The sequence below is a fragment of the Musa acuminata genome, chromosome BXJ2-7 (assembly GCF_036884655.1).
Source record: "Musa acuminata AAA Group cultivar baxijiao chromosome BXJ2-7, Cavendish_Baxijiao_AAA, whole genome shotgun sequence".
NCBI classification, from domain to species: domain Eukaryota; kingdom Viridiplantae; phylum Streptophyta; class Magnoliopsida; order Zingiberales; family Musaceae; genus Musa; species Musa acuminata.
In genome coordinates, this window is record NC_088344.1 from 22,212,763 (window position 1) to 22,233,636 (window position 20,874).

At 38.7% G+C, this 20,874-nt stretch overlaps 1 long non-coding RNA gene and 1 pseudogene across 5 annotated transcripts; both read right to left on the bottom strand.

Moving 5' to 3' along the window:
• Positions 1-1,515: 1,515 nt before the first annotated feature.
• On the bottom strand, positions 1,516-17,899 carry LOC135617341 (uncharacterized). Of its 5 annotated transcripts, none has more exons than XR_010488685.1 (6): positions 17,577-17,899; positions 15,304-15,425; positions 15,158-15,220; positions 14,934-15,052; positions 13,218-14,806; positions 1,516-2,030 (listed from the first exon to the last, which is right to left on the bottom strand). It is a non-coding gene; the product is annotated as an uncharacterized LOC135617341 (long non-coding RNA). The 5 variants fall into 5 exon arrangements; XR_010488682.1 differs by having other exon boundaries at positions 1,518-2,030; positions 13,218-13,576; positions 14,685-14,806; positions 15,158-15,425; XR_010488684.1 differs by lacking the exon at positions 1,516-2,030 and adding exons at positions 10,535-10,969; positions 12,206-12,285 and having other exon boundaries at positions 15,158-15,425.
• On the bottom strand, positions 12,752-12,953 carry LOC135618108 (small nucleolar RNA snoR143; annotated as a pseudogene).
• Positions 17,900-20,874: the final 2,975 nt, after the last annotated feature.

Sequence of the window (20,874 nt, forward strand, 5' to 3'; positions counted from 1 at the left end):
AGCCATGCTGGGGGTTGGTTGCACATCCCGGCAGAGCATTGCAGTCGGACGTCTCACCACATCCAACCGCGGTGGTGCAATCCGACGTCTCACCACCTCCAACCGCGGTGGTGCAATCCGACGTCTCACCACCTCCAACCGCGGTGGTGCAATCCGACGTCTCACCACCTCCAACCGCGGTGGTGCAACATCCCTCATTGGCTCCTGCTGTGACACCCCCACCCCCGGAGAGTCATCTTTCCTCTGTCGACTCCGTTGCACCGAACGAAGCCGGAGTCGCAGCCGCCTCTCCATCATCAATGGACGTTGGTGGAGGTGAGCTCCCGATAACTACGGAAGAACTGGAAGCATTCTTGGCTTCATCTTCGTCGTCGGTCGATCTTGGCGGTGTGCAGAACTGCACCGACGATGCGTTCTTCGCCGGAGAGCTTGAAGCCTTGCCGATGTCGGATGACACCGACACAGCCACGACTACCATCCCGAAGGCCTCACCGCCAGCCCTTGTCGATCTTCTCTCGATGTCCGATGACACTCGGATTGATTCGACCACGGTCGCAGATGTTTCCTCCTCATCGTCGTTGATAGACTTGGTTGCGTGTGAGCAGATGTACAGCACCGACGATGACTTCTTCGCGAGCCTGGAACAGGTCCATGCCTTGTTGATGTCCGATGACACGATTCCAGCCTCGGCGATGTTTGGCACCAACACTGATTCAACCACGGTCGCAGCGGCTTCGTCGTCGTCATCGATCGACATTGTTGGGTGTGAGCAGACGGAGATCATAGATGATAATGACGACTTCCCTATTGATTCGACTATGACCTGGTGGTTGGATATGTAGCTTGCTTGTATGAAAACTTATACGGAAAATGATGTTTGTTCATGTATATTATAACATTGGAAGGGAAAGAAAATTTTATGTTCTTGTAAATATTGGCCATAACAAAGTTCAATTTTCATCTCATGTTTTGTTTGTTGTTTCCTTAATATGATGGCATATATAAGAAATGGTATCAATGTTGTTTCGTCAAGTTCAAAGAGAAAGAGTGATCATATGATATCAACAGGTTCTCTCAACCTCAGACTTTGCTGGTTTGGACGACTGGTATCGAAGGCAAGGCAGCAAATTTGATCAATCATCTTTTGGAAACATGTTCCAACTTTTTTGTTTCCGAGTGAAGTCCACAACAACAACAGAAACAAATAACAAAGCTGCTGCAAGTCAATCCATCGTTAAAAACCTTTAATCACTGAATCGATACTATCGAAAACCAAACCTTTAATCACTGAATCGATAAAAAAATTCCATGGTTTGAAGCAATTGACAATGCCCAAAAAAATTCTAACTGATATGCAAAAGATTAAACACACATATCATAGTAGGAAATGCATTCTCTCCAGAAATCTGCATCATGTTAAATTCATTAGATGAATATCATAGTATCAACAACTAGTCCTGATAAGCCACCGTTAAGAAATACAAGACAATTGAGATAGAAGAACATACCATTCATCTTACGACTCGAAAAAATTGTCAAATTACATCTAAATTACATATTCAGAATTTTGAATAAATTTAAACAACCAATCTGAGTCTACTATTCCAGCTTTGGAAGTTACATACGAATTCAAATAATTAATATTAAGTCTACAAAACAGTAAAAATTTGTGGGAGTATCCACGTCGGTTTTCAAAACAAATGATAAGAACAAATAACACTCCTGAGAAGATTGGAACAAACTAAGATATGGGCTCAAGGACTCCCAATCTTCCTTCATGTTAATCTATGACTAGTTCAAGCGCATAAATCAGAAGAACTTTGTCTTGTTACATGCCGAAAGCTTATGAAGAAGAAATGTAATCCTAATTCCTTTTGCAAAGGTTGTAGCATTCAAATTCTTTTGGAATGTAACTCCTCTTCCTCCTTTGAGGCATGAATTATAACATGATCTGGCAAAGGAGTCATAGTGCCCTGCTTTCTTTTAGGATCCTAGTCCTGCATGATCTTTACTTCGATATCGAGGACGCCCTGACATTTTTAAAAGCAAAAGGTCAGTTAAAATGGATCATTAAGCACTTGAATATATATATATATATTTCTCCAGGTATATCTGTGTTTTTATTACTGTTTAGAAAGTCAATAAATTTATCCATCTAAATTTCAGCACAAACAAGGTTAGTACAATAAAAAATTCGAAGCATTTAGGTACAACCGACCAGACAAACATTTCTAGTTGAAGTTGTCAATAGGCAAGTATCTATATGAGCATTGCGAGGAAACCAAGCTCTATTAAAGTAATCATGCCGCACTAGAGATGTAGAAAGAATTCAGGGACAGAAGTATCAAATAGGAAGAACAAAAAGTCATCTCCTTCATCATGTGGCACTAGTGATGTAGAAATAAAGCAAAATAGAAGAAAAAGAAAGATATTTTGAGTTTTTCCCTCTCCTCAAGCATTTAAACATAGCCAAGCCAAATTATTCTTATTGCAGAGTTTAAGCTCATCAGCATCCAGAGAGGTGATCAAGAAGGCAAGATACTTGAAAAAGAGAGTTTGGATTCAAACAAATAAAAAAGGTAAGAACACAGTTTGACTAAATTTGTTCTTGATGCTTTCAACATGTGTATGAGACAAATTCCTACTGCAGTCAACCATGCAGCAGCAACAAAATGATAATGCTTGAAGTTGCAGCAAAAATACACAGGCATTGGCAAAGGTTATAAATGAAGACAACCAAGAATCCAATTGCAATGACTTCATGACTTCATCAAAATTTTGACTGTAACAATCATTTTGCTACCGTCATCAGAATAGTTTCATTGAAAAATTTTCTACCATATACTACTTATCCCAGTTACCAAGATACTTAAAAAAGGAGTTTGGATTCAAACAAAAAGAAGGTAAGAACACAGTTTGACTAAAATTGTTCTTGATGATTTAACCATTTGTATGAGACAAATTCCTACTGCAGTCAACCATGCAGCAGCAACAAAATCATAATGCTTGAAGTTGCAGCAAAAATACACAGGCATTGGCAAAGGTTATAAATGAAGACAACCAAGAATCCAATTGCAATGACTTCATGACTTCATCAAAATTTTGACTGTAACAATCATTTTGCTGCCGTCATCAGAATAGTTTCATTGAAAAATTTTCTACCATATACTACTTATCCCAGTTACCAAGATACTTAAAAAAGGAGTTTGGATTCAAACAAAAAGAAGGTAAGAACACAGTTTGACTAAAATTGTTCTTGATGATTTAACCATGTATATGAGACAAATTCCTACTGCAGTCAACCATGCAGCAGCAACAAAATCCTAATGCTTGAAGTTGCAGCAAAAATACACAGGCATTGGCAAAGGTTATAAATGAAGACAACTAAGAATCCAATTGCAATGACTTCATGACTTCATCAAAATTTTGACTGTAACAATCATTTTGCTGCCGTCATCAGAATAGTTTCATTGAAAAATTTTCTACCATATACTACATATCCTAGTTACCAAGATACTTAAAAAAGGAGTTTGGATTCAAACAAAAAGAAGGTAAGAACACAATTTGACTAAAATTGTTCTTGATGATTTAACCATGTGTATGAGACAAATTCCGGCTGCAGTCAGCCATGCAGCAGCCACAAAACCAAAATACTTGAAGTTGCAGCGAAAAAAGAGAGGCATTGGCAGAGGATATAAATGAAGACAAAACCAAGAATCCAATTCAAATGACTTATGACCTCATCAAATTTTTGGCGTGACAATCATTTTGCTGCTGTCATCAGAATAGTTTCATTGAAAAATTTTCTACTATCTACTACTTATCCCAGTTACCAACAGAAATTATCTTTGTTTGCAGTTCTTCCCAGATCAGTTATGCATATCATTTCAAGCTTGAGTTGAACAGAAATCATGCCATGATCTAAGAACTAGCATTTACTGGAATCTCTATGCATGTTACACACAAAATAATCCACCTCGTTCAGAGAGTATGCCACGAATTCAAACTTGAGTTCAATAGAGAGTTGATGAAATTACAAATTTGAGAACCCAAAATTCATTGCGTTCCTGTAGTTGATATGGAAGAAAAGGAATGCAAAATGCTTGAGTTGCAAATAAGAAAACAGAATTGTAAGCTACATTATTTGGAGGTAGCAAACGAGAATCTAATGGAAAAAGCAAAAAGAAAATCTTGTTTGTTGGAATCAGACTGACCATTTTCTTCTAAAAAAGAATGTCTTGCCTAATTAACTCCATAAAGCAAAGTTCCTTTTGAGCAATCGAGTCTATTAGAGAAAACAATCACAGTTTTGAGGCCAACGTGATCAAAACCAATACTATGCTTGACACAGATTATTAAGAGACCATAAGCAAATAAATGTCGGATGGCATACTGAAAGATAAAACACTCGATCAATGTCTGCATTACAACTATCCATGCCTTTCACAAAACACATTCTATACAAATTTGGATGTAGAAAGAAGCCCAAAAGTCATAGCAAAAGATCGGATAAAATATACAGGATTTTTCTACCAGGACTGTTACACTAAAAAATCAGACTATAGGAAGACAACTATAAAAAGCCTCCTTTTCAAAGATCAGCTAAGTTTCAAGGTTATATACACTCATCACTATTAAATTTCCAATAAAATTTTATCACAGATTGCCTAGGTTTTACGGGGAAGAAACTGAACAAAGATAAAAGATCTCTAGCATGTAGTATTGAAGAGAAAAATGAACAGAACCTAACAAACAATTTACAGTCTTACTGGCAATCAATGAAGCTTCACTAAATATATGGGCTACAGGTAATGCTCATTCAACATGCCCACACTTAGCGTTGCTGACCTAAAAACTTGACATCCGCATTGCATCTTAACTCGAATGAAACACTAATGAAATGATAAGATACTGCATTAGATTTCAGATAGTGTCAATTGTTAGACACAAAGGAGATGAAATCCATAACTAACACATCCACTAGAAGATTCAAGTTCAAGATAGAAGGTAACAACTTACATGGTACTACATAGAGCAAGGTGTGACAAAGTAGCATAAGCAACAGTAGCAGCTGCCTCGAGCAGCTGTTTAACCTTGGTGAGGTAGTCACTCATAGCCTCCTCCTTTGGCTTCCTCCCCTGTCAATTTTACTAATATTAAATAAGAAATAAATTTTGTCCAACAAGTTATATTTATTTATTAATATTTATATATATAAGATTTGTCAAGTGGATTTTGTAAACCTTCAACAGCCTTCCAAGCTTCCCATTTGGCTCTATCCCTCATATTGAATATACCAGGTCAGCCTGCAAAGAGACAAAAGATAAAAGTGTCAAAATTTTGTTTGGCAAAGAGTGAAAATCACGAATCAGAATATATTAAGAAGCACATACTAGTATTCACAGGTCCGACAGTTGCTTGCTAGTAAAGCCCATACAGGATCAATTTGCTCTTGTTAGTAGTATTTACAGGTAAAGTTTTAGCTTTTGCAGCATATTCTTCAAAATCGACCTGCAAAAGATTAGATATCATCATCTAGTTAAGTTTTCGTAGATATAAGAAAAATATTGACTCGGAATGTACTATGAGGCACAATAACCAATACTATCAAGACAGATTCTTAGAAGCAAACACTTATAAACATAAATCAGAAACTAGGAAGCAGATAAAGAAACAATCTTAATACTTATAGACTACTTATAACAAATGTCATCTGCGGAGTAAAACTGAAAAAAAAAATGAATGACCGAACAGCCTCAATGACATAAATAAGAAGAAATGATAATTAATAACAATAACACAAAACATAAGCCCATCTTTTCAATTCAACTATTTGGAAGAAATGGTGAGCAGAAGACCAAGACTTCTTTTTTTTTTTTTTTCATTTCCTCTTCTGAGAAATGTTTTTTCTTTCCCGTCCAAAAATAAGTGTGCAATAGAGTATCATTTAGGAAAAGTTATTTCTTCTCATGTGTGCACACATGCACACATAACATGAACATCAACTGAGGAAAATTGATGGCAGATTCTAGCAATTATATTTATTACTTTAGGGCCACTAATTTCAGTCGTTATGGTTTTTCTTCCTCATTGTAGTAATTATTCACAAATATGTGAAGAGTTTAAGCCTCGCTGTATCTGATAAAATTAAGATACCGATAAATATAACAAAAATGAAATTATGTCTCTATTTTTCATTGGATACCAAAGTTTAAAATTGAATGATGATGGATGCTCTTGCAAAGATGCTCCAACTATAATTATGATCCCAATGAAATATAAATTGATGAAAAGAATCTAAATTCGAGTTTCTCTTATGCATACAGATATGCAACTTCGAATCGGACCAATAAATGTTATTAGAGTTCTTGTAAAGTACATCAGAAATTGTATTACTTACAAGAACCAAAACTAGATTAGGAGCGCATGAGATCTACCAACAGGTACACAAGTAGAAGAACTGATAATAGACATTGAAACATTATCAAATAGATTTTTGAAGCAGCTTCAAAATAAGCTCTCCATGTTAAAGGTAATGAATATATATCTTTGAGGGTGAGGCAAAGAGTTATACAGATCCATACAAGTTTGTTTACCAAGCATCTAGAGTGTTGGAAGATTGTCTCTGAAGCTCACTAGATTTTTAACCATGTCTTTGATCCATCATATGTATAGATTTTCAAAACATGCATCTCTAGTGTATTGCACGATTTTAAACAGACGCAAGCTTCCTCTGGTCTTTGTGAAATCAATCTCGTTCACCAGACTGAACACTAAAACTCCATCCTTCACGATATGGCTTCTTCAAGCTTTTGCAAGGAAAGATATATAATTTATCATCTAAAAAGATCAACTCTACTTATAAGAAATTGTCAAAGCAACCCCGATCTAATTATAAAATACAAATCATTTCCATTCACAAATACAAATCAAAGACTACTAATCACCCAAAATTAAAAACAAAAGTCCCTGATGCTTCAAATTTCACATAGCTACAATTTTAGCTACACTTTCCAAATTGTGATAGAATTTAAGAGTGAGATCTATAGTTATGGTCAACAAAATACTCAATATCAGACGTCTCTTGGCCCATCAAAAGTCAAACGGATCATTTCTGACGCACTTCTGCATCATGTAATATGATCAATGCATCTTACCTATCCTTCCATCGCCATGTTCTTGCCTTCATTATGAGGCTTAGGCCATGGAAGAGTTCAAAAGGACTCAACCAACAATATCGACAAAGAAAATAAAGGGGGTGACATAAAGATTCTTTCTGGTCTCAAGAAGCTAATCACTGTACAAATCGATCAGACACTAACTACTAAATCAACCCTTCACCAAATGATCAAGGAAGCCTCTGATCTTAACTGAGAAAGGGGCCTCATGCATTCATGCTCTCCAGATCCATGAAACTACATGAATGTCAGCATATCGCTCCATACAACAGCTTGAAAGGTTCAAATCGAAGAATAACCAGCCAAAGAACTGCAGATGTTCTAGGCAAAATAAGATCATTATGACTAACATACACGCACAGTCAGAGCTCTAAGATTAGGTCACCACATCCCCAAAAAAAGGGGAAAAATTAGCAAAATAGAACACAACAACAGGAAAAGAGGATCATAAATCAAGTGGCGATGTTGTTCTCATCACCTGCAGACACATCGCGCTCTCTATTCCTCCTCCTACGCGTCTTTGGATTCCCGGTTGCGTCGCCGGGTCGCGAAGGACCGAGAGATAATTATGTACGCGCACGTCATTATAGGCCTCGGATTCAAAACAATATGCATTTGGATTTTCGATGGATCAATGCGTTCCAGATCGAAATCAACATGCGAAGGACCTCGTTGGCATACAGGGGCAAATGATCACCCTCCTCGTCCCTCTGATTGGTTCCGTCAGCTCCCACCCTCAAACCACAAGGCAATACTGGAGGAAGCAGCTCACATACCTCCTCCGTCTTCGCGATCATCGAACCAACCTGAAATCGATCGAAGAAAACTCAAAATCAGCCCTAAAATCCATGCATTACGCTGAAAAATGAGGTGTTTCGGACAAAATGCTCACCTCCGTTCCCGAGCAGAGACAGATCGAACGGGGCGAAGGGCTCGGTGGATTTGGAGCCACAAAGAAGATGAGCACGTGCGAAAGTTAATGTCAAATTAAATATATAATACGACGCTAAAATCTTATAAATATAATTAATTTGGGGATTCGGAATCCAGAACAGGAAACACGCTTCAAGAATCACTCTGCGCGCCCATTGCCTACATATATATATCGCACGCCTCTCCCACTCTCACTCCGTCTTCTCGCCCCTGCGCCTCTCGCCTCTCCTCTGCTCCATTCTCCTCCTCGTTGATTTCCTCTCCTCCCCTAGTCAAGAAACCGTCTTTGGTCGTCCATCCATGGAGCACATCGACCTCGTACCGAGCGGCTACAGGTTCCTTCCCACGGCGGAGGAACTCTTGGTTGACTACCTCGCCAACTGGGTCGCCGGCGCACCGCTCCCTGGCCGCGCTGTCGCCTTCGCGGACGTCTACGGCACCGAGCCGTGGAATCTTCTCGGCAGCGATCGGCAGGAGGGCTATTTCTTTGCGGAGCGCAAGCCCAAGAACAGCGGCGGCTCGCGCGTCGATCGAAAGGCCGGCAGCGGTTCTTGGACTCTGTACAAAAAGCAAGAAACCGTTAAGTCCATGGTCGGCGGGCGCGAGATGGTGGTCGGGCGAAAGAGCTGCCTTTCTTTCAACGATGGTCGGCGGAAGAACTCCGGGTGGACGATGTACGAGTTCGAAATGTGTTCGTCCGGCGGCTTCGAGAGACGAGTTCTCTGTCACGTCAAGAGAAGCTCGCATTGTGCCTACTCCGGCGGCACCACCATCAAAACGGTTGAGACCACCTCGGAGGCCGCGACAGACACGGTCACCGGCGACAGCTTCGTTGGGCTAAAGAGAAATAGAGACGAATCTTCTACTCTCTCGGCAAAAGCATCGACTCTCTCAAAGAAGCCATGCTGGGAGTTGGTTGCACATCCCAGCAGAGCATTGCAGTCCGACGTCTCGCCACATCCAACCGCGGCGGTGCAACATTCCTCGTTGGCTCCTGCTGTGACACCCCCGGAGACTCATCTTTCGTCGGTCGACTCCGTTGCACCGAACGAAGCCGGAGTCGCAGCCGCCTCTCCATCATCTACGGACGTTGGTGGAGGTGAGCTCCCGATAACTACGGAAGAACTGGAAGCATTCTTGGCTTCGTCTTCGTCGTCGGTCGATCTTGGCGGTGAGCAGAACTGCACCGACGATGCGTTCTTCGCCAGAGAGGTTGAAGCCTTGCTGATGTCGGATGACACCGACACAGCCACGACTACCATCCCGAAGGCCTCACCGCCAGGCCTTGTCGATCTTCTCTCGATGCCCGATGACACTCGGATTGATTCGACCACGGTCGCAGATGTTTCCTCCTCATCGTCGTCGACAGACTTGGTTGCGTGTGAGCAGATGTACAGCACCGACGATGACTTCTTCGCGAGCCTGGAACAGATCCATGCCTCCTTGATGTCCGATGACACGATTCCAGCCTCGGTGATGTTTGGCACCAACACTGATTCAACCACGGTCGCAGCGGCTTCGTCGTCATCATCGATCGACATTGTTGAGTGTGAGCAGACGGAGATCATAGATGATAATGACGACTTCCTGCAAAGGATTGAAGCACTCATGAAGTCCGATGACACCCCTATTGATTCGACTATGACCTGGTGGTTGGATCCGTAGCTTGCTTGTATGAAAGCTTATACGGAAAATGATGTTTGTTCATGTATATCATAACAATGGTAGGGAAAGAAAATTTTATGTTCTTGTAAATAATATGATGGCCATAACAAAGTTCAATTTTCATCTCATGTTTTGTTTGTTGTTTCCTTAATATGATGGCATCTATAAGAAATGGTATCAATGTTGTTTCGTCAAGTTCAAAGAGAAAGAGTGATCATATGATATCAACAGGTTCTCTCAACCTCAGACTTTGCTGGTTTGGACGACTGGTATCAGAGGCAAGGCAGCAAATTTGATCAATCATCTTTTGGAAACATGTTCCAACTTTTTTGTTTCCGAGTGAAGTCCACAACAACAACAGAAACAAATAACAAAGCTGCTGCAAGTCAATCCATCGTTAAAAACCTTTAATCACTGAATCGATACTATCGAAAACCAAACCTTTAATCACTGAATCGATAAAAAAATTCCATGGTTTGAAGCAATTGACAATGCCCAAAAAAATTCTAACTGATATGCAAAAGATTAAACACACATATCATAGTAGGAAATGCATTCTCTCCAGAAATCTGCATCATGTTAAATTCATTAGATGAATATCAAAGTATCAACAACTAGTCCTGATAAGCCACCGTTAAGAAATACAAGACAATTGAGATAGAAGAACATACCATTCATCTTACGACTCGAAAAAATTGTCAAATTACATCTAAATTACATATTCAGAATTTTGAATAAATTTAAACAACCAATCTGAGTCTACTATTCCAGCTTTGGAAGTTACATACGAATTCAAATAACTAATATCAAGTCTACAAAACAGTAAAAATTTGTGGGAGTAACCACGTCGGTTTTTCAAACAAATGATAAGAACAAATAACACTCCTGAGAAGATTGGAACAAACTAAGATATGGGCCTAAGGACTCCCAATCTTTCTTCATGTTAATCTACGACTAGTTAAAGCGCATAAATCAAAAGAATTTTGACTTGTTACATACCGAAAGCTTATGAAGAAGAAATGTAATCATATTTCCTTTTGCAAAGGTTGTAGCATTCAAATTCTTCTGGAGTGTAACTCCTCTTCCTCCTTTGGGGCATGAATTGTAACATGATCTGGCAAAGGAGTCATGGTGCCCTGCTTTCTTTTAGGATCCTAGTCCAGCATGATCTTTACTTCGATATCGAGGACACCCTGACATGTTTAAAAGCAAAAGATCAATTAAAATGGATCATTAAGCACTTGAATATATATATATCTCCAGGTATATCTGTGTTTTTATTACTGTTTAGAAAGTCAATAAATTCATCCATCTAAATTTCAGCACAAACAAGGTTAGTACAATAAAAAATTCGAAGCATTTAGGTACAGCCTACCAGATAAGCATTTCTAGTTGAAGTTGTCAATAGGCAAATATCTATATGAGCATCACACGGAAACCAAGATCTATTAAAACAATCATGCCGCACTAGAGATGTAGAAAGAATTAAGGACAAAAGTATCAAATAGGAAGAACAAAAAGTCATCTCCTTTATCATGTGGCACTAGAGATGTAGAAATAAAGCAAAATAGAAGAAAATGAAAGATATTTTGAGTTTTTCCCTCTCCTCAAGCATTTAAACTTAGCCAAGCCAAATTATTCTTATTGCAGAGTTTAAGCTCATCAGCATCCAGAGAGGTGATCAAGAAGGCAAGATACTTGAAAAGGAGAGTTTGGATTCAAACAATAAAAAAAGTTAAGAACACAGTTTGACTAAAATTGTTCTTGATGCTTTCAACATGTGTATGAGACAAATTCCTACTGCAGTCAACCATGCAGCAGCAACAAAATCATAATGCTTGAAGTTGCAGCAAAAACACACAGGCATTGGCAACCGTTATAAATGAAGAAAAAACCAAGAATCCAATTGCAATGACTTAATGACTTCATCAAAATTTTGACTGTAACAATCATTTTGCTGCCGTCATCAGAATAGTTTCATTGAAAAATTTTCTACCATAAACTACTTATCCCAGTTACCATCAGAAATTATCTTTGTTTGCTGTTCTTCCAAGATCAATTATGCATGTCATTTCAAGCTTGAGTTGAACAGAATCATGCCATGATCTAAGAACTGGCATTTACTGGAGTCTCTATGCATGTTACACACAAAATAATCCACCTCATTCAGAGAGTATGCCACGAATTCAAACTTGAGTTCAATAGAGAGTTAGGAATAGAGAATCTCGGAGACACTATGGATGGAAGGATAGAGAAAAATAAGACAGGAGAGAAATAGGGAAACTTGATTTCAAAATAAATATATATATCAAATTAAACATATAAACCTAATTAATTAATTAATTAATTAATCTTGGGGCTTTAGGAAACACAGGATTTAGATTTGGATTCTGTTCAAGAAACGATCCAACAGCCGTATCTATCATTACCAACATATAAGCGCTTCACTCTCACTTTGCTCTCCTCTCCTATGCTCCCTTCTCCTCCATGTTAAGAAGGAATGACACTCCTGAGAACAAATAACAAATGATAAGGAACAAATAATAATACTTCTGGAAAGATTGGACTCCCAATCTTCAATCTACGACGAGTAGAAACATATAAATTAGAAAAACTTTGGCTTATCAAGAAGAAATGTAATCTCAATTCTTTTTTTTTTACAAAGGTTATAGCATTCAAATTCTTCTCGTCACTCTAAAATTTAAATCTCTAAAAGTAATAGGTCAGTTAAAATGGGATCATTAAGAACTTGAATATATATTTCTCCAGGGATATCTATGTTTTCATTGCTATTTAGGAAGTAAATAAATTCATCCATCTAAATTTCAGCACAAGCAATGTTACTGTAGTAAAAAATTTGAAGCATTTAGACACAACAGACAAGTATTTCTAGTTTGAAGTTATCAATAGGCAAGTCGTTATATGAGCAATGCTAGAAAACCAAGTTCTATTAAAGCATTGTAAGGTGTACAACTATATATGAGATGGTATTAATGAACAAACTGAAACTGTAGTCAAGTCATTTGTGGATCCATCCATGGTTGTCTGACCACTATCATCGACTGAATAGTTTTCATTTTATGCATTGTTGCTAAAGACCCCAAAATTAGAACAGCAGAGGCCAAAAGATTACAACCAACAAATGCATAATAAGAATGGAAAGCTTACTTAATGCAAGGAATCACTTTACAACCAATTGCACACAAATCATCTAGTCTCAAACCCATATTTAAACAAAGGCCATGCAAGGAAGAACCAGAATGTCCTCATAATTGTTAAACTGATTCCAATGAAAAACTGCATGAATGTGGCACACTCACTTGTAAGTTCTTTCAAGCATCTTAGACAAACAATTCCAATGAAAAACCTTAATTTTTTCAAGCAAGATAGACAAAATCTAAATTAAATTGCCACAGACAAAATGTCTAACGATGAGCTCACCTCCGAGAAGCTTGTACCAGAAAGATAGCCCAAGCAATTGCACAAAGCCCTCTGTTGTTGACCTTCGGTGTAGAGCTCCACACCATTTTCCAAAAAGTTGAATCTTTACTGGACCACAGAAGTCAACTCCAATATCCTTCTCCCCTTCTCACCATACACAATTATGATACGAAGTCCAAATCGGGTGTACCACCAAGGCTTAACATAGATTGGAGAACGATATCAAGTACGTTCAGGGTCCTGGCGGCTCTAATAATGATCACCGATGCTGACCTCAACACTGGAGTACCCGTCCACAGCTCAGTGGTTCTTGTGAGGACGTCACTAAGCTCCGCAAAGAACACACCATCACCAACAAACTAGAACATAGGAAAATAAAATCCACAAAGTGTTACAATAAGAAACAATCTAGGGAGATACTTAACGTTAGGGTTCGTGAAACTTTGTGTGAGTGAAGATTGGAGATCGCTTCGATTGCCATCTCAATGGTCGAGCATCGGATGACGACATTAAAAAAAGACACATCAAACTTTGACATATTAAATAAAAGATATTATTTAAAAATAAAAATATAATCATATAAATGGATCTTAGTTTATTATTTTATAATGTTTAAATCAATTTTTAACTAGTTATTTTGAAAATGTATAATTTTAATTATATATTAATAATGCTAATCTTTTTGTAATGTATAAAATTAAAATAATGAACAATTTAAGGGTTTCAACTAAATAAAAACCAAATAAAAAACAATTTAATTTCCATCAATTAATCATTTAATGATAGTTTTATCATTTATGAAAAATAAACTGAACTGCAAAAAAAAAAAAAATGAGATGCTCAATGCAAAAATATATAACATTGAGGATTATTCTAGGGAAATCTTACAATAAAATAAACATCTTTATGGAAAAAGGGGCTCACAAATCTTATTAATTTAACTTCGTAAAAAATATTTTTTTAAAACTAAAAAAAATATTTGAATATGATAAGGCATTTGATTTTAACCTTTAAAAATTATTTTTTTTCTCATTTTTTTAATAATATATATGCATGACAAAGATTTTTAAGAGACCATAAGCAAATAAATGTCAGATGGCATACCGAAAGATAAAACACTCGATCAATGTCTGCATTACAACTATCCATGCCTTTCACAAAACACATTCTATACAAATTTGGATGTAGAAAGAAGCCCAAAAGTCATAGCAAAAGATCGGATAAAATATACAGGATTTTTCTACCACGATTGTTAGACTAAATAATCAAACTATAGGAAGACAACTATAAAAAGCCTCCTTTTCATTTCAAGGTAATATACACTCATCACTATTAAATTTCCAATAAAATTTTATCACAGATCGCCTAGGTTTTAAGGGGAAGAAACTGAACAAAGATAAAAGATCTCTAGCATGTAGTGCTGAAGAGAAAAATGAACAGAACCTAACAGACAATTTATAGTCTTACCGGGAATCAATAAAGCTTCACTAAATATATGGGCTGCAGGTAATGCTCATTCAACATGCCCACACTTAGCTTTGCTGACCTAAAAACTTGACATCCGCATGCATCTTAACTCGAATGAAACACTAATGAAATGATAAGATACTGCATTAGATTTCAGATAGTGTCAATTGTTAGACACAAAGGAGATGAAATCCATAACTAACACATCCACTAGAAGATTCAAGTTCAAGATAGAAGGTAACAGCTTACATGGTACTACATTGAGCAAGGCGTGACAAAGTAGCATAAGCAGCAGTAGCAGTTGCCTCGAGCAGCTGTTTAACCTTGGTGAGGTAGTCACTCATAGCCTCCTCCTTTGGCTTCCTCCCCTGTCAATTTTACTAATATTAAATAAGAAATAAATTTTGTCCAACAAGTTATATATATTTATTTATATTTATATATATAAGATTTGTCAAGTGGATTTTGTAAACCTTCAACAGCCTTCCAAGCTTCTCATTTGGCTCTATCCCTCATATTGAATATACCAGGTCAACCTGCAAAGAAACAAAAGATAAAAGTGTCAAAATTTTGTTTGGCAAAGATTGAAAATAACGAATCAGAATATATTAAGGAGCACATTCTAGTATTCACTGGTCCGACAGTCGCTTGGTAGTAAAGCCCATACAGGAACAATTTGCTCTTCTTAGTAGTATTTACAGGTAACGTTTTAGCTTTTGCAGCATATTCTTCAAAATCTACCTGCAAAAGATTAGATATCATCATCTAGTTAAGTTTTCGCAGATAAAAGAAATATATTGACTCGAAATGTACTATGTGGCACAATAACCAATACTATCAAGACAGATTCTTAGAAGCAAACACTTATAAAAATAAATCAGAAACTAGGAAACAGATAAAGAAACAATCTTAATACTTATGGACTACATATAACAAAGGTCATATGCTAAGTAAAAATGAAAAAAAAATGAATGACCGAACAGCCTCAATGACATAAATAAGAAGAAATGATAATTAATAACAATAACACAAAAATAAGTCCATCTTTTCAATTCAACTATTTGGAAGAAATGGGGAGCAGAAGACCAAGACTTCTTTTATTTGTTTTCTTTTCCTCTTCTGAGAAATGTTTTTTCTTTCGCGTCCAAAAATAAGTGTGCAATAGAGTATGATTTAGGAAAAGTTGTTTCTTCTTATGTGTGCACACATGCACACATAACAAGAACATCAACTGGGGAAAATTGATAGCAGATTCTAGCAATTATATTTATTACTTTAGGGCCACTAATTTCAGGCGTTATGGTTTTTCTGGCTCATTGTAGCAATTATTCACAAACATTTGAAGAGTTTAAGCCTCGCTGTATCTGAAAAAATTAAGATACCAACTTCATATTTTTTTCATAGATATAACATAAATGAAATTGTCTCTATTTTTCATTAGATACCAAAATTTAAAATTGAATGATGATGGACGATGCTCTTGCAAAGATTCTCCAACTATTATTATGAATCCAATGAAATATAAATTGATGAAAAGGATCTACATTCCAGTTACTCTTATGCATACAGATATGCAACTTGGAATTGGACCATTGAATGTTATCAGAGTTCTTTTAGAGTACATCAGAAATGGTATTACCTACAGGAACCAAAACTAGATTAGGAGTGCATGAGATCTATCAACAAGTACACAAATAGAAGAACTGATAATAGACACATGAAACAGTCTCAAATAGATTTTTGAAGTAGGTTCAAAATAAGCTCTCCATGTTAAAGGTAATGTATATCCTTGAGGGTGAGGCAAAGAGTTATACAGATCCATACAAGTTTGTTTTCCAGGCATCAAGAGTGTTGGAAGATTGTCTCTGAAGCTCACTAGATTTTTAACCATGTCTTTGATCCATCATATGTATAGATTTTCAAAACATGCATCTCTAGTGTATCGCACGATTTTAAACAGGCGCATGCTTCCTATGGTCTTTGTGAAATCAATCTCGTTCGCTAGACTGAACACTAAAACTCCATCCTTTATGATATGGCTTCTTCAAGCTTTTGCAAGGATATATAATTTACCATCTAAAATGATCAACTCTACTTATAAGAAATTGTCAAAGCAACCCCGATCTAATTATAAAATACAAATCATTTCCATTCACAAATACAAATCAAAGACTACTATTCATCCAAAATTAAAAACAAAAGTCTCTGATGCTTCAAATTTCACATAGCTACAATTTTAGCTACACTTTCCAAATTGTGATAGAATTTAAGAGTGAGATCTATAGTTATGGTCAACAAAATACTCAATATCAGACGTCTCTTGGCCCATCAAAAGACAAACGGATCATTTCTGACGCACTTCTGCATCATGTAATATGATCAATGCATCTTACCTATCCTTCCATCGCCATGTTCTTGCCTTCGTTATGAGGCTTAGGCCATGGAAGAGTTCAAAAGGACTCAACCAACAATATCGACAAAGAAAATAAAGGGGGTGACATAAAGATTCTTTCTAGTCTCAAGAAGCTAATCACTGTACAAATCGATCAGACACTAACTACTAAATCAACCCTTCACCAAATGATCAAGGAAGCCTCTGATCTTAACTGAGAAAGGGGCCTCATGCATTCATGCTCTCCAGATCCATGAAACTACATGAATGTCAGCATATGGCTCCATACAACAGCTTGAAAGGTTCAAATCGAAGAATAACCAGCCAAAGAACTGCAGATGTTCTAGGCAAAATAAGATCATTATGACTAACATACACGCACAGTCAGAGCTCTAAGATTAGGTCACCACATCCCCAAAAAAAAGGGAAAAATTAGCAAAATAGAACACAACAACAGGAAAAGAGGATCAGAAATCAAGTGGCGATGTTGTTCTCATCACCTGCAGACCCATCGCGCTCTCTATTCCTCCTCCTCCGCGTCTTTGGATTCCCGGTTGCGTCGCCGGGTCGCGAAGGACCGAGAGATTATTATGTACGCGCACGTCATTATAGGCCTCGGATTCAAAACAATATGCATTTGGATTTTCGATGGATCAATGCGTTCCAGATCGAAATCAACATGCGACGGACCTCGTTGGCATACAGGGGCAAATGATCACCCTCCTCGTCCCTCTGATTGGTTCCGTCAGCTCCCACCCTCAAACCACAAGGCAATACTGGAGGAAGCAGCGCACACACCTCCTCCGTCTTCGCGATCATCGAACCAACCTGAAATCGATCGAAGAAAACTCAAAATCAGCCCTAAAATCCATGCATTACGCTGAAAAATGAGGTGTTTCGGACAAAATGCTCACCTCCGTTCCCGAGCAGAGACAGATCGAACGGGGCGAAGGGCTCGGTGGATTTGGAGACACAAAGAAGATGAGCACGTGCGGAAGTTAATTTCAAATTAAATATATAATACGACACTAAAATCTTATTAATATAATTAATTTGGGGATTCGGAATCCAGAACAGGAAACACGCTTCAAGAATCACTCTGCGCGCCCGTTGCATACATATATATATCGCACGGTCTCCCACTCTCACTCCGTCTTCTCGCCCCTGCGCCTCTCGCCTCTCCTCTGCTCCATTCTCCTCCTCGTTGATTTCCTCTCCTCTCCTAGTCAAGAAACCATCTTTAGTCGTCCATCAATGGAGCCCATCGACCTCGTACCGAGCGGCTACAGGTTCCTTCCCACGGCGGAGGAACTCTTGGTTGACTACCTCGCCAACTGGGTCGCCGGCGCACCCCTCCCTGGCCGCGCTGTCGCCTTCGCGGACGTCTACGGCACCGAGCCGTGGAATCTTCTCGGCAGCGATCGGCAGGAGGGCTATTTCTTTGCGGAGCGCAAGCCCAAGAACAGCGGCGGCTCGCGCGTCGATCGAAAGGCCGGCAGCGGTTCTTGGACTCTGTACAAAAAGCAAGAAACCGTTAAGTCCATGGTCGGCGGGCGCGAGATGGTGGTCGGGCGAAAGAGCTGCCTTTCTTTCAACGATGGTCGGCGGAAGAACTCCGGGTGGACGATGTACGAGTTCGAGATGTGTTCGTCCGGCGGCTTCGAGAGACGAGTTCTCTGTCAAGTCAAGAGAAGCTCGCATTGTGCCTACTCCGGCGGCACCACCATCAAAACGGTTGAGACCACCTTAACGGAGGCCGCGACAGACACGGTCACCGGCGACAGCTTCGTTGGGCTAAAGAGAAATAGAGACGAATCTTCTACTCTCTCGGCAAAAGCATCGACTCTCTCAAAGAAGCCATGCTGGGAGTTGGTTGCACATCCCAGCAGAGCATTGCAGTCCGACGTCTCACCACATCCAACCGCGGTGGTGCAACATCCCTCGTTGGCTCCTGCTGTGACACCCCCGGAGACTCATCTTTCGTCGGTCGACTCCGTTGCACCGAACGAAGCCGGAGTCGCAGCCGCCTCTCCATCATCAACGGACGTTGGTGGAGGTGAGCTCCCGATAACTACGGAAGAACTGGAAGCATTCTGGGCTTCGTCTTCGTCGTCGGTCGATCTTGGCGGTGAGCAGAACTGCACCGACGATGCGTTCTTCGCCAGAGAGGTTGAAGCCTTCCTGATGTCGGATGACACCGACACAGCCACGACTACCATCCCGAAGGCCTCACCGCTGGGCCTTGTCGATCTTCTCTCGTTGCCCGATGACACTCGGTTTGATTCGACCACGGTCGTAGAGGTTTCCTCCTCATCGTCGTCGATAGACTTGGTTGCATGTGAGCAGATGTACAGCACCGACGATGACTTCTTCGCGAGCCTGGAACAGGTCCATGCCTTGTTGATGTCCGATGACACGATTCCAGTCTCGCTGATGTTTGGCACCAACACTGATTCAACCACGGTCGCAGCGGCTTCGTCGTCATCATCGATCGACATTGTTGGGTGTGAGCAGACGGAGAACATAGATGATAATGACGACTTCATGCAATGGATTGAAGCCCTTGTGAAGTCCGATGACACCCCTATTGATTCGACTATGACCTGGTGGTTGGATCTGTAGCTTGCTTGTATGAAAGCTTATACGGAAAATGATGTTTGTTCATGTATATCATAACAATGGAAGGGAAAGAAAATTTTATGTTCTTGTAAATATTGGCCATAACAAAGTTCAATTTTCATCTCATGTTTTGTTTGTTGTTTCCTTAATATGATGGCATATATAAGAAATGGTATCAATGTTGTTTCGTCAAGTTCGAAGAGAAAGAGTGATCATATGATATCAACAGGTTCTCTCAACCTCAGACTTTGCTGGTTTCGACGACTGGTATCGAAGGCAAGGCAGCAAATTTGATCAATCATCTTTTGGAAACATGTTCCAACTTTTTTGTTTCCGAGTGAAGTCCACAACAACAACAGAAACAAATAACAAAGCTGCTGCAAGTCAATCCATCGTTAAAAACCTTTAATCACTGAATCGATACTATCGAAAACCAAACCTTTAATCACTGAATCGATAAAAAAATTCCATGGTTTGAAGCAATTGACAATGCCCAAAAAAATTCTAACTGACATGGAAAAGATTAAACACACATATCATAGTAGGAAATGCATTCTCTCCAGAAATGTGATTTCAATAGTGAGCGAGAACAACTTATGCATCATGTTAAATTCATTAGATGAATATTATAGTATCAACAACTAGTCCTGATAAGCCACCGTTAAGAAATACAAGACAATTGAGATAGAAGAACATACCATTCATCTTACGACTCGAAAAAATTGTCAAATTACATCTAAATTACATATTCAGAATTTTGAATGAATTTAAATAACCAATCTGAGTCTACTATTCCAGCTTTGGAAGTTACATACGAATTCAAATAACTAATATCAAGTCTACAAAACAGTAAAAATTTGTGGGAGTAACCACGTCGATTTTCCTAATTCAGAAGAATTTTGACTTGTTACATGCCGAAAGCTTATGAAGAAGAAATGTAATCCTAATTCCTTTTGCAAAGGTTATAGCATTCAAATTCTTCTGGAGTGTAACTCCTCTTCCTCCTTTGGGGCATGAATTGTAACATGATCTGGCAAAAGAGTCATGGTGCCCTGCTTTCTTTTAGGATCCTAGTCCAGCATGATCTTTACTTCGATATCGAGGACACCCTGACATGTTTAAAAGCAAAAGGTCAGTTAAAATGGATCATTAAGCACTTGAATATATATATATATATAT